The sequence below is a fragment of the Mirounga angustirostris genome, unplaced genomic scaffold (genome assembly GCF_029215605.1).
Source record: "Mirounga angustirostris isolate CCGP_5_RB_7025 unplaced genomic scaffold, mMirAng1.0.hap1 SCAF_3, whole genome shotgun sequence".
Taxonomy (NCBI): Eukaryota; Metazoa; Chordata; class Mammalia; order Carnivora; family Phocidae; genus Mirounga; species Mirounga angustirostris.
In genome coordinates, this window is record NW_026991711.1 from 135,560,773 (window position 1) to 135,586,721 (window position 25,949).

General features: G+C 40.5%; 1 long non-coding RNA gene across 4 annotated transcripts in view; it reads left to right on the plus strand.

Annotated features, from left to right (window-relative positions):
- The first annotated feature begins 1,514 nt into the window (after positions 1-1,514).
- LOC135363890 (uncharacterized) overlaps positions 1,515-25,949 on the plus strand; it is a 43,386-nt gene continuing 18,951 nt past the window's right edge. For 2 of the 4 annotated variants that reach the window (XR_010410182.1, XR_010410183.1), the window contains exons 1-3: positions 1,517-8,137; positions 12,594-12,809; positions 17,444-17,593. This is a non-coding gene — a long non-coding RNA (uncharacterized LOC135363890). Of the gene's footprint in view, positions 8,138-12,593; positions 12,810-17,443; positions 19,678-25,949 lie in introns of those variants that run through there. The other 2 variants (XR_010410184.1, XR_010410181.1) reach the window with 2 other exon arrangements.

The following is a 25,949-nucleotide window of genomic DNA, read 5'->3' on the forward strand; positions in this document are numbered from 1 at the left end:
GCTTTTGCAGCACTGATGATCCTCAGGTCCCCAGAGGCATCAACATCCCCAAGTCTTCCAAAGGTAATAAAAATTACTGTAAACTGGTCTGTATCGAATCATCCAAATTGGATAAAACAGAAAGATCTGGATTCTTGTAGAACTCTGTCATGGTCCAGGAATGTAACCTTGGACAAGCCACTTGATCTCTCCAACCTCTGCAAAAACAGGCCCTTCTTACTCACTCACCAATGATTCATGGAGGCACTCCTGTGTGCATAGGCACTATTCATTAGCACTGCCTTAGGCTCATGCTAGAATGCTACAAATCTATGTTATTTTATAGACTTTCCCCCAATTTAATTTATACCACCACTGCCATACTTCAACACAGAATTATCCAGAATTTTCAAGGCTTGAGAGTGGAGCAGAACTATTGTAATCTAAGTATTGAGACTTCCAGAAATAAGAGAAAATTAGTGTGGGCTTTTTAAAGGTGACAGAGGAGGCAAGACTGGGGTAAGGGATAAACTGAATGAAGAGTTAGAGAGGGACCAGATCGGAATCCACTTGGCTTAGAACAACTTGGAAGGAGGGGGCAAAGGGGATAATCCCCAGCAAAAGCAGTGGGGAAAATTAAAGATCATGTTGATAAATTCCTAAGCATAATAGTCTAAATGCCTTATTTTCCCTCAATGTACCATTCATTATTCTTTTCAGGCAAGAACAATCTGAACCAAACAATGTTCCTGTGTTTTCTATTATTGCAAGAGAGGGAGAGATCGAGCCAAACATCTTTGTCCTTGAATATTTAGTAAAATCCATGGTAAGATCATGTATTTTAACAAATATGGGAAACATGGGCCAAAATCAATAGAGACTGGTGTTTTGTTCCAGAAAAACTACACAGGATAAACATGGCCATAAAGGACATAATAGTGTCAGGAAAAGCTATTTTTATACTTCTCAGAAGATATTTAGATACATTGCTAGGCACAGCATTTTGTTTTGGTTTTGGTATATCATAATTTGATTGTTTTTCCTCATTGCACAGCAACATGCTTACCAAGAAAATTTAAAGGGCCACCAGTAGTAAACAACTAGAAAACAAACGAATTGAAAAATGCTCACATAAGGACATGTACTCACACTCAAATGCAAACTCACACAGACATGGATAAATGTAAGAAAAAGATAAAGGGGTGCCTGGGTGGCTCAGTTGGTTAAGTGTCTGCCTTCGGCTCAGGTCATGATCTCAGGGTCCTGGGATCGAGTCCTACATCCGCTCCCTGCTCAGCGGGGAGTCTGCGTCTCCTTCTCCATCTACCCCTCCCCCTGCTCATGCTCTCTCTCTCTCATGTTCGCTCTCTCTCAAATAAATTAATTAATTAATTAAATTAAATAAGAAATAAAAAGAAATAGGGGCGCCTGGATGACTCAGTTGGTTAAGCGTCCAACTCTTGATTTTGGCTCAGGTCATGATCTCAGCATCGTGAGATCGAGCCGTACATTGGGCTCTGTGCTGAGTGTGGAGTCTGCTTGAGATTCTCTCTTTCCTTCTCCCTCTGTGCCTCCCCTTGCTCTCTCACTTTCTCTCTCTCCCTCTCAAATAAATAAATAAATCTTTAAAAAAGAAGAAAAAGAAATATGAGATAATCAATAAGGAAAACTGACCGCTAATCAGAAATTTAACTATGAGAACAAAAATTCCTTTGGGCAAAATTTGGTGAGCACATTCCCTCTTTATGAGACTCCAAAGAGCCCACCCAATGTCATGGGGAACAAACTAGTTGAAACAATGTCATGTTATTTTAAAGAACTCCACCGTGCTCAGTTATCTTAGCCAAATATGGGGGTAGTAAAGTAGAAGTGCATTGTGTGTCAAAGTAGACAGCGGTCAAGGGGTAAATCAAACCTAGTTAGAGGCTCTGAGGTCAGGACTGAAGATGTTCCTGGCCAGTATGACAGTTTGATTCATTAAAAGAACACTAACAGCAAACGAAACTCATTTTTCATTATACAAAAAAGTAATAATGTTCTATGATTCATAACTATATATTTCCTTTACTTGTGTTAAAAAGCTAAGAAAGCTCAATTGAAATTATTAATGTTTACTCTTTGGAATCCAGAAATGTGCCATTTGATGATTTTTCAGCTATTACATGCACGCCCAGGTGCTCTGTATAGATTCTAACATTATTGGAGTATTTTGTATGTGCAAAGGCCTGTTAGAAAACTTCTGCCCTTACCTCCCTCTCCTTCACACACATACATCTCTGCTTTCCTAAGTAAAAGGCTGTAGCATTGTGCTTTATAGATTGTACATTACATATTAGGCAACGAGATATGTGAAGTACACTTGATCCCAAGCCTTATCCCTCACTGATTGTAAGATCTTCAGCAAGTCCATTTCTGAATTACAGCTTCTACATCTGTAGAATGGAGCTAAGAATACCTTTTTATTGGTGGTTTTATAAACAGGTTCTTTAATTTTTTGACACTCCTCCCATCCTCCCATTGAGAGGTAGAATCCAATTCCCTCCCTTAAACATGTCCCAGACTTCGTGACTCATGTCTAAAGAATGGAATGTGGCAGAAATAATACCATGTGACTTCTGAGACGAAGTTCTCCCTGGCTCTCTCCCTTGGAATGATTGCTCTTGGAACCCAACCACTTCACCATTTGGTGGAAAAGCCAAGCTGCCACAAGGAAAGATCCCACATAAGTATTCCAACAACGGTTCCAGATGAACTCCCAGATGACAACCAACATCAGCTACCAGATACGTGAATGAGTTTTCAGATTGTTCTCTCCCCCAATCTTTGAGCCACCCCAGCTGACACTGAGCACAGCAGAAACTGTCTCCTCCAAGTTCTCCCAAAATTATAGAGTCAGGAGCAAATAGATACTGTTACTAGTTTAAGCCATTACGTTTTTGGGTGGTTTGTTGTACAGCAACAAATAATTGGAACAGATTTTGGTACCATGACAAAACTGAAAACATGTAGCAATGACTTCAGGACTGGTCAGACTGCAGAATTTGGGAAGGTCTTCGAGAAATTGTTAGTGGAAGCTTAATGGCTTTTTTTTTTTTAAGATTTATTTATTTATTTTAGAGAGCAGTGGGGGAAGGGGCAGAGGGAGAAGGAGAGAGAGAATCTCAAGCAGGCTCCAAAGCCAATGCAGAGCCCACACGGGGCTCCATCTCACCTCCGTGAGATCATGACCTGAGCTGAAATCAAGAATTGGACGCTTAACTGACTGAGACACCCAGGCGCTCCAGCTTCATGGCTTTTGAAGAGGTTATTGGTGAGGGTTGACAGGAAAGTAAGGAAAATGTTATTGGGAGCTGTCATAAAGTGGTAGAAAGTTCAGCAACACTGTCGATCTGTGGTAATACGGAAAACAGAAAATACACAGATTAACAGAATGACCTAAGGCAGCATGACAGGGGCTGCCTGGTTTTTCCCTGGCTGCAGCAAAATGCAAGAGGAGAGAGAGAAGAAAGAACTGTTGCGTACAAAGGACCCAGGAACTGCCGGGTTGGAAAATAACAGTTTCTCTTTTCCCACCTCTCCAAGTGGCAAATGAAATGGCTTCCAGGTAAAGATCGGATTCAGAGTGATCTCAGGAAACCACAGTTCAAAGGTGAGGCCACCAGTGTGACTAAGTGCTGGCAAAGATTTCAGGTGTTGCTTTGTCGACGTTTGCAAGTGGAGGAAAAGGCCCACAAATGGAAAGGGGGTTACCAGACGGCAGCTTTGGAGAATCTAAGGTAAAGAATGGCTAAGCGAGATTTATGGGAGTAGCTTTTGCCTGAGTTGCTGATACACTGATTCATAAGAAGCCCACAACTTTTTTTTTTTTTAATTACAATCATTCTAGACTGAGAGGGCCAGTCTGGCTATTGGATCCCCAGACTTCTAAGGTCTGAGAGCCACCTGAAGAACTATGAGCGGTAAACATGGGCTCTTTTAGTGGAGAAGGAAGACTGGCTCCAGGGATGGAACCAGGGGTGCAGTGGGTGGAGCCAAAAGCTACTTCCAGGAAGTAGCGCTGAGTCCTGATGGAGGAATTGGCGAATTGAGCTCAGGTGGGATTCGGAGCTCTTGTGTCCCAGGGATGGCTGTACGCCTCCTGCTTTTCTTTTTTGAACAGAAGTGTGTATAGTGCTGATCCTGGGAGTGTCCCACCACCGTATATTAGACGTGGTTGGCAGCTGGCTTGTCTCTTGATTCATCGGCCTTCAGATTGAGAGGAGCTGCATCTGGAGCAGAGTACCCAAGGAGCCTCTGCTCCACCTGCACCTGATTTATGTGTGCAGATCATGACCCTCAAGCTTGAGTGTGAGGCTACAGCAGGTGCAACGTTTAAGTGGTCTAGGTATGGGGTGTGTGTGCGTGTGTGCGTGTGCTGGGTGATGAGTGTATTTTGCATGTAGGGGAAAATGTAAATTATTTATGTACAGTGGGTGCGTTGTGATCATCTTAAAACATATCCATAAATTATTTCAAATTCTTCCCAACAAAAAACAGAGCCTAATTTCCCTTTCTTTGAATCATAGTTGGCTTCAGTGACTTGCTTCTAACAAATAGAATATGGCAGAAGTGATACTGTGTTACTTCTCAGACAAGATTACAAAACGAGAGACAGCTTTCACCTTGTTTTCTTTTTCTTGGGATGTTTGCCTTTGGTAACCCAGCTGCCATTTTAGTAGGAAGCCAACAGCCACATGAAAAGGCCATGAATAGGTGTTTGGCCCCAGCTGCAGCTGAGGTCCCGGCTCACAGCCAGCATGAACCAGCAAACTGTGAGTAAACGAGTTTCCTGAGGGCCTCAGCCATCAGTCTCAAGCCACCCCAGATGATAGGGGTGCCATATCCTTACTGGGTGCAAAGGGAGCAAAGACAAACTGTCCTTGCTCAGCCCTGCTCAAATTACAATTCATGTGAGAAATAAATGCAGTCATTGTTTTAAGACACTAAGCTTTGGGGTGGTTTGTGAAGCAGCAGATACCCAGGTACTGATTTGCAAATCTCTACTAGAAATATCCACATATCTAAACAAAACCTTGTAACAGTTACAACATTTTATGCATTATAAATTACAGTTGCTTTATGGTCCCTAGCTTTATCACTGCCTAACTCTGGGGCCTTCAGTAGACCAGTCTTCTGAGTTTCATTTTCTGTGATTGTAAGATATAAAAATACTTGTCTTTTAAAAAACCATTTATGAAGATTATATAGCAACAAGGAAAATGATGATATATTGTAGGTTATAAAACTGGATTCAAATGATTACAACTGTAAAAATGTGCAGATGAGAAATAGATTAGATTAGTGGGCTTAAAATAATTTTCCAAATTTCTGTGAGATTATTTACTTTAGTAATCAAAAAAACGTTAAGTGCTTAAAAAAATCCCATTGCGAATTCCCAGCCCAAACTTGGGGAATGGGTTGGGTTATTTCTTCTCACTGACCTCCCTGCTGGTTAAATCATGTAAAGTGGCTTGGAAGAGGAATGGGGACAAAATAACATCCTGTTACTTGGAGTTTGGAGGGCAATCAAGGATATACTCCAGAACTCAGATTTCCTGCCTCTCTGGCCAGTGCACCATTCCCTTACACTGTAGGCTCTTAATACTAGTTAGTTTTTTACCTATATGGGTTAAGCATGAAAACCAATGCCACATTAAATATTCTTCTTTTAAATAAGCAGCAATCCCAGCTATCTGAGCTCAGAAGCCATGGAATCCAATGGTCAGGGGCATGGGTTGGAAACCTGCCTCCCCCAAGTACTGTTTGGGGTCTTTGCAGATGTAAGTAAGGATCTTGAGTGGAGATCATCCTGGATTACACAGATGGGTCCTAAATCCAATGATAAGTGTTCTTATAAGAGAGGAAGACAGCAGAAGACCATGTGAGGATGGAAGTAGAGATTGGGGTTATGTAGCCACAAACTGAGGAATGTCTGGAGCCATCAGAAGGTGGAAGTGGCAAAGAAGCGTTTCTCCTTTAGGGCCCCAGGGGGAACACAGCCCTGTGGGCACCTTGATTTCAGGCTTCTAGCCCTCAGAACTGTGAGAGAATACATTTCTGTTGTTTTAAGCCACCGCGTGTGGGCTAATTTGTTATGGCGGCTCTAGCAGACTAGTGGAATGGGTGAATCTCACAACCACAACATTGAACGAAAAAAATACTCAGGATACAGGGAAAAATGATATTTAAATAAAGTTTTAAAAACATGAAAACTGATACTTTGCATTATATTAATATATATTAATATATTATATATTAATAAAAACATAAAGAAACAAATGGGAATGATAAACACCAAATTTAGGAAGTGGGAACTGTGAAGGAAAACGAGGGAACACAGTGGGGGTACACAGAGGGCTCCAGATGTATTGATAATACTGTGTTAAGCTGAGTGAAGAGGTCAAGCATGATCAATATCATATTTTAATTTTTTATTTAATTTTTTATATTAATGGGTCTTGCTGCTTTTTGTTTGTTTTAAGATTTTATTTATTTATTTGACAGAGAGAGACACAGCGAGAGAGGGAGCACAAGCAGGGGGAGTGGGAGAGGGAGAAGCAGGCTTCCCACTGAGCAGGGAGCCCGATGCGGGGCTCGATCCCAGGACCCTGGGATCATGAGCTGAGCTGAAGGCAGACCCTTAACGACTGAGCCACCCAGGCGCCCCTCAATATCATATTTTTAATACCATTGTGTAGGACTAAACTATTTCATAATAAATTTAAAATCATGTTTAAAAGGAAAAAAGGAGAAGGACAAGAAGGAAGGTTGATAGCACCTTGAGGGCGGGAGCTTCTTTCTTGGGTAATGCGTGACCTTTCAAATGTCAGCCAGAACAACATGATTTGGTGCATGTGTTGTCTCCTGATACTTAATAAGCAGATGAAAATCACTTTGTTAGTATTCAGAGTTCTGATGTCATTTATAAATAATTCCAGTAGTAACCTTTTTCATTGGAAAAACACCTGTGTAGTGCTGACTCTGATTACTCCCTGTGGATATTGCTTAGCTAAAAATTAATATATCATACTTTCTAGAATGACAGACTGTGGGCTGGAATAAGAGAAAACAGTAATTTATAAGATGGAGTAATCACTGGACGATCCAGGTACTATTTACTGACTTTCTTCTTTGTTCTCAAGCCAGCAAAATTATTGAGTCCACAATCCCAGAGTCCTTTATTAGGCTTAATCTTAGGTTGTCTATCAAAAACAATACTGTCGTGGATTAATAAGCACCACAAACCCATAATAAGCGGCACAGGCCTTTCGTCCTCCGTGGCAGTAAGTGAGCTCAGCTGAAGCATTATCAAAGTGTGACTGACTAGCTGGGCTGCCAAGCCCTTGCTCCCTTAGTGTGGCTGAAGCGCCTCCCTGGCTGCGCTCTCTGGAATATCCACGAGGTGGCAGCAACTCCTCGGCAGCCAACCAGGGGCTCCACGGGCAACTGCGGCCGCCATTGACTTCCTCCTCACCAACAGGGCGGTTGTAGTTTCAAAGTCAGATTTGGTTGTTTCTTTTAGAGCTGGGATTTAGAGCAGTCTCACATTTCTTCCTTCGTTTTTTTCGGTACACTAGGTGAAATACTTTATTATGTTTAAAACATGCCTATTTTCCAAATTTACTAGGCCTGTGAATAATTTTAAGTAAGACATTTATATTGTGAAGGCACAGGGGAAGTCAACATCTGCAATAACCAAAGAAACAGATGATCTTTCAAACAATTTGCATTTTATAAAGGGCGGAATCATGATAGCAGGTAAAATATGGCTGGTACCAGGGGTCTCTTCTTGCAGGGCGCTTTCGCCCAAATCCAGACTCAGCTGGGAAATGTCACATCAAGTCTCTAGTCTGCTTACTCTGTCTTACAGTGCCCAGATTCGGAAGCTCTGAGCCCTTGAGCACCTAGGCCCCTAAAAGGATGATTAGATAATAGTGGTCCTCAGAAATTTCTGAGCTGACACTGCCTTTTTTTTTCTTCTTTTTTTAAGTTGGCTCCACACCCAGCATGGAGCCCCACAGGGGGATGAACTCAAGACCCTGAGATAAGATTTGAGCTGAGATCAAGAGTCAGATGCTTAACTGACTGAGCCACCCAGGTGCCCCACCTAATTTTCAGTGTAAGGAAGACTCTCTCACATTCCTCAGATATAAACATTCTAAGCATGCTTGGGATGTATAAAGAAAAAGAACCGTGAACTAGAAAAATGCCTTCTCTCAACTGTTCATAAATGTAGAACACTAGAAACAATGTGGTGAGAGAATGAACACTGGCTTTGGCATCTGGGAACACAGATTTGAGCCCTTTGCCTAAGGAACTGTGGGATCTGGGATATCTCTTCTGTGTAATGGATTTAATAATATCTCTCCGCCTGACCTCCTGGGTCTGTGAGACTCACAAAGAACACATAATCTAGATGCTCAATAAATGTTTGTTGAATATAGTTGAAATCAGTATAAATGATGGTGACAGGAATTTGAAAGATGTATTTTAATAAACAACCCAAAATACATAACTGTAGGGTTTTATAACTAAAACATAATGTAGTAATGGTTTTCAGAAATGAACAATGAATATCCTTCCACCCATCCTGAGTAGTGGTTTTCAGTTCTGGGAAGATTTTCAAAATTCCCAGTGACCAGGGGTTTTTGTGTTGTTTGGTTTGTGTTAATTGGTTGGTTGGTTAAGCCCTCTGGGTGATGATAACAAACAGCCAGGATTGAGAACCACTGCTCTAGGGCAAAAGTAAGTTAGTGCCATTACTGAGTATTGGTTATAATTGAATCAGAGTAGAAATGAGTTTCTAGTTAAAAAAAAAAGTCTACTATTTCTGGCCGGAAATACAGGGCTATGTCTGGATCGCTTTTCTTTATTATGACACTCTTCTTTTTCTCTTTGTACAAAAGAAAAACTGCTTGATGCAGAAAATGTGAAAAACATGATGAAAATAAAACAACAAAAAAAGCACTGTATATCTGTAGCCCCCGGAAATACGGGGGCATGCCCTTGCAGTGTCTTTTTTCTTGTGTATATTTCTAGAATGAAAATGGAATCAGGCCACGTTTTGTAGCCGGTTTGTTTACTTGGGAATATGATGTGGACATCTTCCCATACCAATGAACTTTCTTCCAGGACATGGCTTTTAATGGCTACTTTGCGGCTATTAGATACGTCATCATTTCTTTATTTTCTTGTTATCTAACTTTAGATTGTTTTCAGTTATTCTATTCTTTTTTTTTTTTTAAGATTTTTATTTATTTATTATTGAGAGAGAGAGAGAATGATAGAGAGAGAGCATGAGAGGGAGGAGGGTCAGAGGGAGAAGGAGGCTCCCTGCTGAGCAGGGAGCCCGATGCGGGTCTCGATCCCGGGACTCCAGGATCATGACCTGAGCCGAAGGCAGTCGCTTAACCAACTGAGCCACCCAGGCGCCCCTCAGTTATTCTATTCTTTTTTTTTTTTTTTAAAGATTTTTATTTATTTATTTGACAGAGAGAGACACAGCGAGAGAGGGAACACAAGCAGGGGGAGTGGGAGAGGGAGAAGCAGGCTCCCTGCAGAGCAGGGAGCCCGATGCGGGCCTCAATCCCAGGACCCTGGGATCATGACCTGAGCTGAAGGCAGTCGCTTAACCAACTGAGCCACCCAGGCGCCCCAGTTATTCTATTCTTATAAAGATATTACGATAAATTCCTGTAATACAGTTTTTGCACAAAGCTCTGATAACTCCTTTGAATAATGGCCCCACCTTTTATATTTACTCCTGATCAGTTTGAGCAGGCTTTAGATGAATCACAAACAGGAAGATGAACTTCTCAGAAGTCCTGATGCCAATGACCTACCTCCACATTCCAGAAGTAGCTCCAGAACAGCTGAATCTGTTAGCCAATACTGTCAGGTAGGAGAGCTCAAAATTAGCCGAATATTCACTAGATTAGTGGTGCTCAAAGTTCAATGTATGTATGAATCTTGTCAAATGCAGAGCTTGTCAAATGCTGATCTGGGGTGGAGGCTGAGGTTCTGGTTTTCCATCTGGCTCCCAGGTGATGCTGATGCTGCTGGTCAGTGGACCACATTTGAGCAGGAAGGACCAAGATTATATTCCCATTAGACCAAGTATACCTATGTCTCATCTTTGCGTTTCCTAATTGTATAAAACACAATGACGTCCACAAATAAAGGGGCAGAGTTGAAATGACTATCTATTTTCAATAATGTGTTTATTCAAGCCAGTTCATTTGGACCTTGCTTTTGGAAGAAAAATTTAGCTCTTTATTTTTAGCATTCTCTCTAATTTCCAGAGGACCATAGGCAGCTTTTCTTTCCATATTAGTAATTCTATAAAAGAGAAAAATCAAGGATTTATATCTGAGACTGATGCTATATCATGGATCCCCAAATGTGAATGAAGCAGCTTGCCCTTTCCTCCATTCATTATTGGAATCTTTCAACTATCACCGGTGGCCTGTTGGAAATCTGAATTGTGAAGAACACGCTTAGTGATTTTCAGGAAATATCACATTTTTTTTTTAACCAGGAAAAAATAAATAAACAAATACTTCACCGTTTTTGTTTTAACAAGGTAAGGTAACCCACCATATACTTTGAATATTGACAGTTGGCATTTAAACAACTTCTATTACAAAAGAACAATGCATGTTCATTGTAGGAAATTTGGACACGTTAGAAGGTAGAAAAAAGAATTAAATGCCATCACCCAGAGATAATTATCATTGTTAATAATCTACTACAGGGATGCCTGGGTGGCACAGTTGGTTAAGCATCCGACTCTTGGTTTTGGCTCAGGTCCTGATCTCAGGATCATGAGATCTAGCCCTGTGTGGGGCTCTGTGCTCAGGGCAGAGTCTACTTAGGATTCTCTCCCCCTCTCCCTACCCCTCCAGCTCATCCTTGTGCGCTCTCTCTCTCAAATAAATAAATAAATCTTAAAAAAATCTATTACAAGCATCCCCATGTACCTCAGCAATTTAGGAAAATCCTCATCCCCTCTTTGGTTCATAAAATCCACTTCCAGACACAAATCTCATGCAATTTTTCTGCTCCTTATCCTAGGAAGTAGGCATAGTAAATCCAACACACCCTTAAGAACTATTTCTTTTTCACATCCTTTGTCAGTCATATTAAATTGTTTTATTGGGGGAAAATTATTAAATCACCTAAACTTTTATAATATTTATTCACATAGTAATATTATTCTACTTGTTTTTATAAGTGGATATTTAATTATTTAATGGTTTCTAGGTTTTTTTTTTTTAACATCAGTTTAGCAACCCTTCCTTACCGAGTCAACAGCCCACAATATGACAAGCTAATTAAATTAATTAACCCCTGCATGTCAGCTCACATACTGTGTTCAGTCAGTTAAAATACCACAGATACTGTAGAATAATTATTAGACCCATGATTTGATCAGTGTTTCAGACTTTATAATAGGTCCACATACAGATATTTCGTATATACTTTATTATGTTGTCACCACAGCAACTCTGTGAAATGTTAGTTTTATCTCTGTTTTATAAGTGACAGAATTGAGGTGCGAAGATGTTAAGTGATTTACTAAAAATCTCACATTCAGGGAGTGGTGAAACAGTGAAAATGGGACCTTTTAAAATTTTCTTCTACTGACTCATTTTGTTCTTAATTTCTCCATTAAAATGTTCAGAATAAAAACGTCTTCATTTAAAAATATAAGATACAAAGATGCAGATGTTTATGCTTCTTCCTATGCTGTAAAAATTCCTTTATCTCTGAAAATAAAGGTATAAGATACATACGGGAACCCTGCACTATCTTTTCAGTTTTTCTGTAAATCTAAAACTACTCTTGAAAAGTTTATTTAAATGGGGGTGCCTGGGTGTCTCAGTCAGTTAAACTTCTGCCTTCGGTTCAGGTCATGATCTCAGGGTCATTTAGGTCATGAATTTGGGGTCCTGGGATTGAGCACCGCATGGGGCTCCCTGCTTGGTGGGGAGTCGGCTTCTCTCTCTGCCCCTCCCCCCTCGTTTTCTCTTTCTCTCTCTCAAATAAATAAATAAAATCTTTTTTAAAAAGTTTATTTAGGGGCGCCTGAGTGGCTCAGTTGGTTAAGCGACTGCCTTTGGCTCAGGTCATGATCCTGGAGTCCCGGGATCGAGTCCTGCATCGGGCTCCCTGCTCGGCAGGGAGTCTGCTTCTCCCTCTGACCCTCCCCCCTCTCCTGCTCTCTCTCTCTCTCTCAAAAAAAAAAAAAATCTTTAAAAAAAAGTTTATTTAAAAGTATAAAAAGATAATCTTATAAAATGACATACATCAAAAAAATTTTACATATACCTTGTCAAAATATCTTTTATGTAAATAGTTGTTAACTAATTTCCACTTCTGCCTTCACAGCCTTATAATCCTGTGGTGTCCTACAACCACAGACCTCTGGTCCTCGTGATATTCAAGACGGCTGAGACCATCCAGCCAAGAGACACACCCCACAGAATCTAGAGTCTCTCAGTACAGTGGAGTATCTTTTCTAGTGTGGCCAAAGACACATTTCTCATCTAGGTTTCTAATTCTTTCCATCCCAGGAACATGCTGGCGTCCATAAATTAAATTTCACCCTTTGGAAGATGAGCATTGCTCGGGGTGATTGCCTCAGCACCCTGGCTGCCCTTCAGGGCCAGTTCAACATGGATGTGTCCCCTCACTGTCCAGGAGCCCACAATCCCGCCATAGGCTTTTCTGGAACTGCACAACCACGACTGGCTGACAAGTCTTCCTGTAGAGTGATAGCACAGGATCAGGTCAGTTTGCCTGCCTGATGGCGTTATACTAAAAGTTACCTTTCTTTTAGGAGTAAACAGAATTTAAGTGTTTATCAACCCCTTTTTGTTAAAAAAGACTCATCTTTGCCTACTCTTTTCCTTTCCATCTTTTGCTTCCAACAATGGATCTGCCAGAGAGTTTCTTGGAGCTTTGGGAAATTGAATTTGGAGGAAAGACTGAGAATGAGAAGTGCTCAGGCTGGTGGTGGTAGAAAAATTGAACCTCTGATTTTTAGGTGGGCATGCAGCCTTCCAGAACCTCTAGCTCCCTTGCAGCTAGGCATGGCCATATGATGTGGCCATATGGCTAAATTCTGGCCAATGGGCCGTGAGCCAAAATAATGTGTGCAACTTCTGGGTTATGCCTCTAAGAGGAAGGGGTGTGACTTCCTTCTCTCCCTCTTTCTGCTAGCAGGAATATGGGTGTGGGAAGGGAACATCCTGGTCATGAAGATGAGAGCAATATTCGAGCGATAATAGAGCAACAAGAGAGAAAAAAACCTGGGCCCTTGACTACTTTACAAAAGAAAGCCACCAAACTTTCACATGGGAGAGAAATAATCTTCCAACTGATTAGAGCCATTGCATGCCATTCTTACCTACTTGAGTGGATTTCCTCCCAATGTCAATATCTGTGTCAGCCCCTGGAGTACCTTTCAGGCGCTGGGCCCTCCCAGCAACCCCTACTCCACTATGATTAACTAGGCCAGGTTTAGGATACTGCGAAGTATAATTTGTTCAGTACTTTCTCTACTCTCTCTTTCTCATGTGGTTTGTAGATATGCTGTCTGTGAAAAGCATTACACAATGTTCTTGTCCTCATTCTGTTCTTTGCTTGAAGCTTTCAATCAATCAATCTTTCTTACTCTCTCTAAGGCTGTTACTAAGCTCACCACTTTTGTGCTGTTGGCATTTATTAAGGCTGTACATTCTGTGGTTCTGCGGCTCATTCCCAGCTAGACTTGTTGCACAGTAGAGTGGGGCAATTTATCGCCTTCAGAAAATTTTATCTGCACTTACGTAGGAAAAGGACAGGCTCTCTCACATAAAACTGCTGGGAAGATTACTTTTCCAAGGAAAACAAACACATTCTCACTGTTCTATCTCTCAACACAGCCCCTCTTGCAAGAACTGGATCTCGACCAGATCCAGAGACTGAAATCAGCTCCACCCCGTCCCTACAGGAAAGCTAGCAACTGTGGGGGATGGAGGGTCATTCACGCCAGCCAGAGAAAATTGCATCTTGAGACAGAACAATTGGTAGTCCAGCCAAGCTGTTGGCGCCAGAAAGATGTTGCAAGAATTACAGTGGCCTCTTTATTGGAAAGAAGAACGTGGCCCTGAGAAACCCAGGAGCAAGTTATATTTGGAGAGCTAGGCTGGTAGTTGGTATTAGAGAGGTCTGTCAGCAGAGAGCAGGACTCTAGGCATCAGGCACAAGCTTAATGACAGGACTTTGGGCCCTAGAGTGGTGATTCCCAACTAGAGGTGATTTTGTCTCTCCGGGAACACGTGGCAATATTTGGAGACATTTGTAGTTGTTATAATTGAGGGGTGCTAATGGCATCTAATGAGTAGAGCCCAGGGATGCTGGCAAGCCTTCTATAATGCGTACAGCAGCCCCTGCACACAGACAGACACAATAAAAAATTGTCCAGCACAAAGTGTCAGTGGTGCCAATGCTGAGACACCCTGTCCTAGAGGGACTAATCTTAAAAGGGCAGAACCCCCCATCTCTGGGACGTTGGGGGTCCTGAACAGCCTGCCAAGGTGCAGGCTCAAGAACAGGAAAGTAAGATCTGGCCCTGATACCAAAGTTAGGCTGTAGGTCAGACAGGCAGGACCAAATCTCATTATCAGAACTGACATAGAATGTCATGGCCAGATTAGGAGCAAAGTACATTCGTACCAAATCCCTAGGGGATCCCACTAGCACAGCTTAAACCCTCGAGAGAACTAGGAGGATTGTTTTACAGCAGGATTCTTAACCTAGTTCCACAAACTTTTGGAGGCAGGGAAAGATCCATGCATATAGATAAGGGGATCTTGACCTTCCTCAAATTATATGCAAAATTATGTGTTTTTGCATTTTGCTGGAGTAAGGATGCAAAGCATCCTTTGGGATCTAAACATGGGCAGAAGACCCAGAAAAGGTCAAAACCCACTGTTGATGGCCTGGGGCATCAAGTTGAGCCTGCAGGAGAGGAACACAAGGTCTTAAGGAAGAGGAAAGATGAAAAACTAATGAAAACATCTAGCAGTAATTACACACAGCATCTGGCTCCTGTTCTGCTGCCTAACCCAGATCATTTAATCTTCGTAATAATCTTATGAAGCACATACTTTTTCAATCCCATTTCATAGATGAAGAAACTAGGGCTAGACTTTCTCTGAGACAATGCTTCCTAACTTTCCTCACAGCATGGCACACGCACACACACACATACACACACACATACACACACGGGCTATGATATAGAAAAACTGTTAGAATTAATAACAGACTTTAGTAAGCTGGCCATAAATCAGATCAATAAACTACAATTGCAAATTTATACTTTGGCAACAAATATTTAGAAAACACAATTAGAAGAAAGATGCCGATTGCAATGATGACAAATTATGAGGCACTTTGGAATAAATCCAACAAAACATATGCAAGATCTTTATGGAGAAATCAAAAAGTTTAGTAATATATATCAAAGGCACAGTGGGGTAAAGGGACAAGGATGCCTATGACCAGAGGCAACTTGGCCAGAGCAGCCCCACGTCTGCTTCTCACCTGCCTGTCTTGGCCTCTTCGGGGCTGAGGGCTTAAAATCTCTAAAACCCATTCAGAACCCGTCAGTTTGCTTCCATGGCACACCAGATAGAAAACCCTGCTATTGCCATTAAAGAAATTGAATTATAAATCTTCCAACAAAGAAACCACTAGGCCCAGCTATTTCTAATGGCAAGAACAGCCAAACATTCAAGAGACAATTTCAATCATACATGAAATCTTGCAGAATAGGAAAAGCGGGCATAGTGTCCAACTCATTATCTGAAGCTAGCGCAACCTTCATTCTAAAACCAGGCAAAAACTGGGAAAAGAAACTTTCAGGCCAATCTAAGGTCAATAGACAAAACATAATTGCAAATCTACAATTCAGCGACACCTACACAGAAAGGAACAATGCTAATTACAATGGCAACAAAAAATATAAGGCACCTTGGAATAGATCTAACAAAAGGTGTGCAAGTCCTTGATGGAAAAAAATCATAAAACTTCAGTAAAGGACTGGGTGGCTCAATTAGTTAAGCTAAGCTTCTGCCTTCAGCTCAAGTCATGATCCTGGGGTCCTGGGATCGAGCCCCCCATCAGGCTCCCTGCTCAGTGGGGAGTCTGCTTCTCCCTCTCCCTCCCCACCTCATGCTGTCTCTCAAATAAATAAATAAAATCTTTTTTTAAAAACTTCAGTAAAAGACATTAAAGATGTCAACAATATTTCCCTAAAACGACCTATAGATTTAATGATATTCTGTTCATGGAAGTTGATAAGCTGGTCCTAAAATATCAGTGAACAAAGAAACAAGAATGGCCGAAACAGTCCTGGAGATGGACAAATAGAAGGAATAACCGAAATACCAACTATTGAGATTTATTATAAGGTCTTTAGTAATTTGGGACGTGGTATCAGTTCAGAGATAGATCAATGGACCAAAACAGAGTCAAGAGTAAGATCCATGAATAGATGAATATACGGAAAACTTATTTATGGCATTGCAGATTAGGAGGAGGACAGACCCTTCAGTACTAACTGATGAGTCATAAGAGGGAAAGAGTTAAGTGAATTCCTACCTCACACTATACACAAAAATCCATTCTAGATGGATAAAAGACTTAAAGGCAAAACTTTAAAATTTTAGAAGACTACGTAGAATATTGTTTCTAATTATGAGGTAACAAAGGATTTCTTGACACAAAACTGGCAGCATAAATTCAACTACACTAAAATAATAAAACTGCTGCTCCTCAAAAGATATCAAGAGAGTGAAAACAGAAGCCAAAAACTGGAGGAGGAGACACTCAGGTTTAGTAACCAGACATACGCACTCCTTTGAATTGATAAGAAAAAGATAACAACCTACTAAACAGATGAACAAATAGCAACAGCCTTGAACAGAAGAACACATCTAGGTGGTAAATAAACGTATGAAAATACGCTCACCCTCATTAGCTGCTAGAGGATTACAATGAGTTCCTGTTTTATACTCATCAGATTGGCAAATATGAAAAAGTCTGACATTAGCAAGTGTTGGTGAGAATTTGTAGTAATGGTTACTATCATATACTGTTAGATGGTAATCTGTAACTATCCAGGAAAGCTGAACATGTGCATTAACCCTCCCACCAAGCAGTTTCTCTTCCGGTGTGGTAAGCAGACTTTCGGGATGGCCCCTCATGAGCTCCCCCTCTTAGTTCCCATGCCTGTGGGTAATTCCCTCCCCTTGAGCTGGGCTGCACCAACAGCATACAGCAGAACTGACGGGCGCCACCTCTGAGACAAGGTTTCCAAAAACTGACTTCTGCCCAACTCTCATTCTCTCTCTTCTTGCTTACCTCTGAGAAGCAAGCTGTAGCTGTGGAGAGAGACCCACAAGGCAAGGAATGAGGACCAGAGAGGACAACCAGAGAGGAACTGAAGCTCTGAGACCAACAGTCCAGGAGGAACGGACTCTTGCCAACAGCCCAGGAGGAATGGACTCTTGCGAACAACCAAGTAAGTGAGCCTGGAGCAGATTCTTCCCCTGAAGATGACTGTAGCACTTGCCCACATCTCGATAGCAGCCTTGGGAGAGCTCAGGGTCAGAGGACCCAGAGGAGCCGCATCTGGATTGCTGATCCAGGGATCCCGGAAACTGTGAGATAATAACTGTGTTATGTTAAGCTGTTAAATCTGGGGGTGATTTTTTATGCAGCAGTAAATAACTAGTACGTCTGAATACAAGCACATCAGTACATGGAGTCTGGGGTACAGGTGAGCCCAGGAGGTTGATCCTTCAATCACTGGGGCTGCCAAGAGCAAGTAGGTCGAGGCGGGGCTGGGATCAATAGAGTTCAAGAGCAGACTCATCTGTTTACCCGAGTGCGCTATACAATATTATGGGGTTTTTCTGTATGTGTGTGCCATTATGTGAAAAAAGTAGGAAAGCATGAGGCTATAAAATAATCTCTCTTTCTTGTGAAGAGTGTTTGGTAATTGATATTTTCTGGGACAATGTCCTCAATGGTTCATCACCTGAGAACTTGCTAAAAATGCAAACTTTCAAACTGCATCTCAGATCTATGAAATCAGGGACTCTTGTTGGGTGGGGGCAGCAATCTGTGTTTTTAAAGGCTTTCCAGATGATTGGGTACAGGTGAAAGTTTGAAAAGAATTGTTCTAAGAATTTGTGCATTTCATCTGTTTTCAAATTTATTGACAAAGGTGTTCCAGTATTTTCCTAAGTCCTTTTAGCATCTAAGTTATGTAGTCTTTTCATGCTATGTTGTTGGTGTTTTCTCCTCATTCTTGGTCAAGCTCTCTGAGGGTTTGTCACTACTCTTACTCTTTTCAAAAGGTGTACTTTGCTGTTTATTTTCTGTTTCATTAATTTTTTCGCTTATTATTTCCATCCTTCTACTTTCTTTAGGTTTATTTGTTATTCCATTCCTGTTAACCAAATATTTGGGAGCACTTTTAACCAAATATTTGTCTTAGATTTATTAGGGAGTAGATAACACAGATGGTATAAATTCTGGCCCCAAACGTGCTGTAACAAATTTGTGGTTAGATATTCTCCAAGTATTTTCCCCCATTTTTTCTTTTTATTTAGATCTAAAGATGACAGGTAAATTCCCCTCACTGTCTCTCTCTGTAGGGTGTTCCACCCTCACCACCACCCCCCAGTTCAACCATCTTGAATGGACCTAGTATAACCTTTCTAGAATTCTGGCTTCATGTGGGAAATTTCCAGGCCGTCCTCTCAGCACTTACAGGCCTTGTGTTTTTGTCTATCCTCTTCAGCATATGGCTACCAAAGTTAACTAGAAACCTCTGGCAAACACCAGCATCAGACAGGCCTACCTCTTGGGACTTTTACTTTTTTATTATCTGTGGCAGGGATATTCTTCCTTTTCCCAATAGGCCAGCCAAGTATTTTAAAAGGTATTTAAAAGTATGTTTTGGGGCCCCTGGGTGGCTCAGTCATTAAGTGTCTGCCTTCGGCTCAGGTCATGATCCCAGGGTCCTGGGATCGAGCCCCACATTGGGCTCCCTGCTCCGTGGGAAGCCTGCTTCTCCCTCTCCCACTCCCCCTGCTTGTGTTCCCTCTCTCGCTGTCTCTCTCTGTCAAATAAATAAATAAAATATATTTTTTAAAAAGTATGGTTCGGGGTGCCTGGGTGGCTCAGTCAGTTAAGCGTCTGCCTTCGGCTCAGGTCATGATCCCAGGGTCCTGGGATCCAGCCCCACATCGGGCTCCCTGCTCAGTGGGGAGTCTGCTTCTCCCTCTCTCTCTGCTGCTCCCCCTGCTTGTGCTTGCTCTCTCTGTCAAATAAATAAAAAATGAATAAATAAATAAAAGTATGTTTCATCCAGAATTTTAAATTCCATATTGGAAGACATTCTCTGGACATCTAGTCTTCCATAGAACTAGAAATAGAAGGTATCCTGTTTATAACATAAACATCTTCTTTGTCTTTTCCTTACTTTCTAAGTTGAATACTCCTTTCATTTTTAAAAGCTTTCTTATTTTTTTATATTTTAAGCTATAAATTTCCTTCTGAACGCTGCTTTACCCCACAATAATGATCTAGATAAAATTTTGTTACTATGCAATATTACTATTGCGTAGGTGCAGTGCAAAATGATCTTTATATATATTCCCAATAATCTTCACCAACACCCAATGAGATATGTATTATTATCATTTATCATTTTATCAAGGAGGGAATTGAAGTAAAGAAAAAGTAAGTAATTTCCCTAGGATCATTAAAGATAGGTAGCATGTAGGGAAGCTAAGATTCCAACCCAAGTTTGCCTGAATTCAAAATGAGTTCTTTCAACCAAATCAATCTATTTTCTGGAAAATTAAAAAAAAAAAAAAAGGAGGGGAATATTTGAATTTGAGATGAGAGCGAAAAGGAAAAAATGACATCATTTGATTTTAGTGTTAGAGTAAAAAGTACCTCACAGTTTGAACTAAGGGAAGGTGCAGGTTGTTAAGGGAATAATAACAATCCAACCCAAACTCAGAGAACATGTTGCAAACTGAGGACGTGTTGCAAGTAGTAACAGGTGTGTACGAACACCGTCTGGGCTCCCAGGTGCTCTGACAGAAACTCGTCTTTCCCAACCATCCAAATTGTTATTAATTTGCACCTCCTTGGCAATATCTCAATTTATGAAAAAACCAACTTGCCATCCAAACGGCCGTATTTGTAATGTATAGAACCATCACTGACCAACATATTTTTAGCCCCAAACAAAATGGTCTCTTCTACTAATCCCAGACCTTGGCTCCAAGCCAACTGGCTTCTTGCTTTTATTATTTGCAACAGAATCCAGGATTCAGAGCGAATAAAAGAGCTGAACAAGAATATAACTCCCGGTAATATTGTCTCTGCACCTCGTGCACTTATCCTTTTTGTCTCTCCCCAGGGGAAAAGCAGTTATTCTTACTTATGCTCAATCCAGTTGTTCCCCACAGCGGCCATGTAAATCTTGGCACCGAGTATGCAGCAGAATAAAAAGTCAAGGCGGTGGGAGGTGCTCACGACAGCAACGGGCGGCCGCAAAGCCCCAAACTGTTCCATCCATTTTCTGCTAAAAATAAAGGGTTCTATTCATCAAAAACTTTTATATATTCTTATGGTTTTTCTTACAAAAAAAAGCGCCAACATGATATGCAGGCAAAGAATAACAACTCCCAGTTCACAAACCATGCCATCCTTTCATTTCCCAGAGTAAGCAAATAATCCAGAGAGAGGACAAGTGGGAGAGGTTGGCATTTGCCGTATTCGCCAGACAAAAAACGTCTTCTGCTAAAAGGGATCTGACCTCAAATTAGACATCGAAATTGTTCAGTTTGAGGGAAACGGTCTCCTTTCTGCACACCCATTTAACCAAATGAATTACCCAGAGCCTGCACGGGAGAGATGTTATAGCTTTGTTTTAATGCGGCTTCTAAATATTCTAGGTTTCTTATCATTTCTTCCCAGCCAAGGAGAACTGATTAGTTTGAATTTACCAAAATTGAAAGGTTATTTAGGCCTTATTTTTTTTACTGTCTCCCATTTCCTTTCAATCTTTAAGAACGATCTTTCTGTTTTAAGTCCAAATTATTGTATGCTTTAGAAAGTTTCCTCTACTTATTAACATAATAGTACTAAAATTTTTAAAGAGTTAAAAAATCACAATCCCACCCACCCTACTAAAAAGTCAGCTGGTTTCCATTTTCTAGGCTTCCTCTCTGCTCTAAATTTGCATGCATTCATCGTATGTCCACACATACATAGTTGTAAAATCCTACATAGATTGGATTTTAAAAATCCCTAACATTTTTTCTGTTTCTTTTTTCCTTTTGTGTTAGCAGATCAGTTTGCCTAGAGAAGGAATCACATTGGCCCAGTAGGGCTACTCATTGTTTGTCATTATTCCACACATGTAAATCCTACCTCTCTAACAAGACCAGAAAATCCTTTTTTTCCTATTTTCTTTTGGGCTTTCCACAGACTCTGGGAGAGTGTTCAGTGCATAGAAAGTGCTTCAATGGTAGAATGTTTTCAGTTATTCATTTGCTTTGCTAGGTATTCCCTTGAGTGAAATGAGAGTTTATTGAATTGGATTTATTGAATTGAATTTAAATTTCCCATTAGTAAGACTTAAGTTACTTGAAAGACACAGGAATTTTACTAACCAACACCTCCAGAGCAGCAAGTCACTGTGTGCATGGTCTCCCAAACATACCAGCCTCTTCCATGCCTGTCTGTCCTTGCTTCTGCTATCAATCTGGAAAGCACATTTTCGTTCTTTTAAAATGTTGTACAAAGTCTGCCTTCTTTAATGAAGGCTTTCTCTAACCCCACCCCAAGAGAGAAACCACCAATCTCTTCTTCAGGCCACTCTAAACTTTGTGCGTACTTTATTATAGTAATTTATTTATTATATGACCACTTCCCCATGAGAATGTAAGCTCCCTGAAGTTAAGAACTGTATTTTATTCATCTTTGTGCTTCCAGCATCTTCCATGGTTCTTTGGATATCATGATCTCTTCAGAGCATACATTGGATGTCACATGGCTACTGGACACACCTACCTTAGTGGTCTTACAGCTAATGTAATGGGAAAGCAAGTTTAGGTAATTTCACAGCATGAGAAGCATGTCAGAGAACAATGCAGCAGACCGTAATGCCACCATTTCTCTGCTTCAAATGTTCTGACAAGGAGAATAAAAAAATATGACAACAAAAAAATGCCAAATGGCTTCAGACCTATTCTATGAATTTAAAAGATAAACCAGTTATTTTAAAAAATGTTTTTTTCTTTTTCTTTTTCTTTTTTTAGAGAGGGAAAAAGAGGGATGGGGAAGGGGCAGAGGGAGTGGGAGAGAGAGAATCTTAAGCAGACTCCACACCTAGCATGGAGCCCCATGTGGTGCTCGATCTCACAACACTGAGATCATGACCTAAGCCGAAATCAAGAGTTGGATGCTTAACCAACTGAGCCACTCAGGTGCCCCTATATGGAAAACTTCAGACATATACAAAAGCAAGAATACTTTAATGGAATGTCCAACATCAAGAGTTATCAACATACAGCAAATCTTAATGCCCTTTATGTCCTGATTAATTTTCTTTGCCTACTGGTTTACTTTAAAGCTAAATATAGACATCAAATCATTTTTTTTGGTAAAAGTTTAGGGTATACCTCTGTAAGATAAGGGATCTTTCATTAGACATAACCAAAAATATCACTATTCCTTAAAAAAATACTTTCTTCCTATCACCAAGTATCATCAATATTTAAATTTTTCCACATTAATGTGTTTCAGAATTTTACCATCAGGATCCAAAGGGCTCATGCTTTACATTTGGTTGTTTTTCTTAAGCCTCTTTTAAATTGTCCATTCCGTCTCCCTCCTTTTTTCCCCTTGTAATTTATTCGTTGAAAGGGCTGGGTCATTTGTTCTATAGTTTCCCATATCCTAGATTTAGTGGTTGAATCCTCATGCTGTGTGAATCACGTTCTTCAGTTCCCTGTACTGCCTGTAAACTAGTAGTTAGAGTTTCAGCCCTGTCCGGTAGAATTTTCTGTGGTGATGGAAATGTTCTATATCTGCATGTGTGGCTATTGTACTAGCGGGACTGAGGGATAGAATTATTTTATTTTGCTATAATTTATATTCACATAGCCACAAATGGCTGGTGCCTGCCTTACTGGACAATACATACAGGTTAAGTCAGGGAAATTGAAATTGAAATAGACATAGGTTGTTGACACCTCTATTGGATTCAGGTTTGCTTATCAAGAATATGTCATAATGGTGACTTTCCACTAGGGGGCGGAAAATGTCTGGTTGTCTTCTGTAATGTTAGCAGCCACTTGATGACCATTGTCTATATGCATTAATTCATTAGAAGGTGGCAAAATGATCATATTCTATTTTTATCATTCTTCTTCACTTATTAGCTTAACCCTATCAAGAAAACTTCCTTTTATCAGCAGTTTTATGGTCCTAAGGTATAATTTATACAGGAAAGGCAGAATAAATGCTGGATTCTTTTCCTTTTTGTAAGAAAAATGATTTGGTTCCCTAGCATTCTCCAAAGATGACCAATATTTTTTTGTTTGCTTAGCATCATTATAACCTCACAGATTTTAATGTGTTTCATTCCATTGCAGTTATTACTCATCTTGATGCTTAAATTTGTCCCATGGGAGCCTCTTCAAATTGGCCTCTGAATCCGTTTATCACGACCCCCATAGCTTTTCATAGCTTCCTTGCTTTCTAATATGACAAGATATTCCAAACTCATCAGAATCATGTTTGCCCCAGTTAATTAGCCATTTCCCCAAGAGGCCAGTTCCTTTTGGTGAGAAGTTGTATTTAGAAACTACAGTCTGGTGCTACGGTAGACTGATGAGCTGGGGTTCATCATTGTCCCTAGGCTTTTCTAATAGATAGAACCAGGGAATATTTTTTAATAGAAATGCATTATGTTGGGGCACCTGGGTGGCTCAGTTGTTAAGCGTCTGCCTTCGGCTCAGGTCATGGTCCCAGGGTCCTGGGATCAAGCCCCGCATCAGGCTCCCTGCTCAGCCGGGAGCCTGCGTCTCCCTCTCTCTCTGCCTGCCACTCTGCCTACTTGTGCTCTCTCTCTGTCAAATAAATAAATTAAATCTCTAAAAAAAAAAAAAAAAATGCATTATGCATTTACATTTCTAATTCAAATTTAGGGTTACATGGTTTTTATTTAACTTCTCTGATTTTATATTTGTAATTTTTTGTTGAATATCTTGGCTCTCCTTGAATTAACATAATTACTTATTTGCTTTATCCTATTACATACATAATAGTTTAGAATAAGCTATAACAATGTTATTGACACTAACAATATGACTACTGGAAAAAATTCAATTTTGTTTGTTTTTGCAGTTCTTTTTGCCTTAGAGTACATCCCAGTCAAATTATTATGTTTTAAAATACCTTGAAATAGTTCTTCTCTGTGCAGTTAAGCTACCCACTCAATACACAGTCCGGTTTACTAACTGGATTTTTAAATTTTCATAGTTATTCCATTTTATTTTAATCACGCATCACATTCACATGATTCCAAAGACATATCTTTAAGTAAAGTAATTTGAGAAATGTCTGACTTCTGGTAGTGTTCCCTCCTTTTGTTCCTTCTACGTCTCTGGGAAATTTATTTTAAATTGGATGTTGGTTTATCTTCCACTTAAGCTAGTAAATCTGGAACTTTAAAAAATCACCGTGTACCTTGAGCCACAAGCATTCCCGTCTTATTTCACCAGGGCTCATCCCATCCCTCATTCTTTCCATTTCATTTGCCCAAAGTGAGGATGACGGCAGCAATGACTCATGTGACAGTTTGCATAAGTGTGGCTCTGGTCAGCAGTTGAAAATACCAAGTCGCTTCATCCTACTTTTATGTTTGTTAGGGTCACAAAGTAGATCTGAAACCATTTCGTATTTTCTGCTGACATAGCCTTCGCTCTCTCAGAAGCAGAACGGTCGCAGCAGGGAAATAGCGGTGTCAAAACTCATGTACCCTCAGTGAGAAAATCAGGACCATGCACTTACTGAATCCTGGAAAAGGAAATCATTTGGGGGAACTAATTTAGCCCATTACTCTGCTCAGAGCTGCACTTAATGCATTTTAGGTAACTATTATGATCAACACCAAAAATATACTTGTAATAGGTCTTCGTGTGTGGCCGCCATGAAAAGGCACCTCCTAGATCTGCAACTGCAGGGAGTGTAATTGACTGAGGCTCCCGTGCTGATGGGCTCTGCAACCCATTGCGGCGTTTTAAAAAAATAGCATCTTTAGTGAGATATAATGCACGTACCATAAAACTCACTTTGAAAGTATACAGTTCAGTAGTTTTTCCTGTATGCGCAAAGTCGGGCGACCGTCACCATTCTCTGATTCCATAGCATTTTAATCGCTCCAAAAGGAAGCTCTGTTCCCATGAGCAGTTGCTCCTCGTCGTTCTCTACTCTCTCCAGCGACGGCAACCACTAAGCTACTTTTTGTCTCTATGGGTTTGCCTGTCTTTACTATTTCGTGTAAATGGGGCCATACAACGTGCGGCCTTTTAGGTCTGGCTTCTTTGGCTTGCCACAACGGTTTCGCGTTCATCCACCTAACGGTACATATCGGTACTTCATTCCTTTTTTTTTTTTTTTTTTTTGCCCATTTTGTTTTGCCCTTTTTGAAATTGTGGTAAAATACACATAAACATGAAATTTACCATTTTAACCATTTCAAGTGTACAGCTCAGTAACATAAAGTCCATTCACATTGTTGTGCAACCAATCTCCAGAACTCTTTTCATCTTGTAAAAATG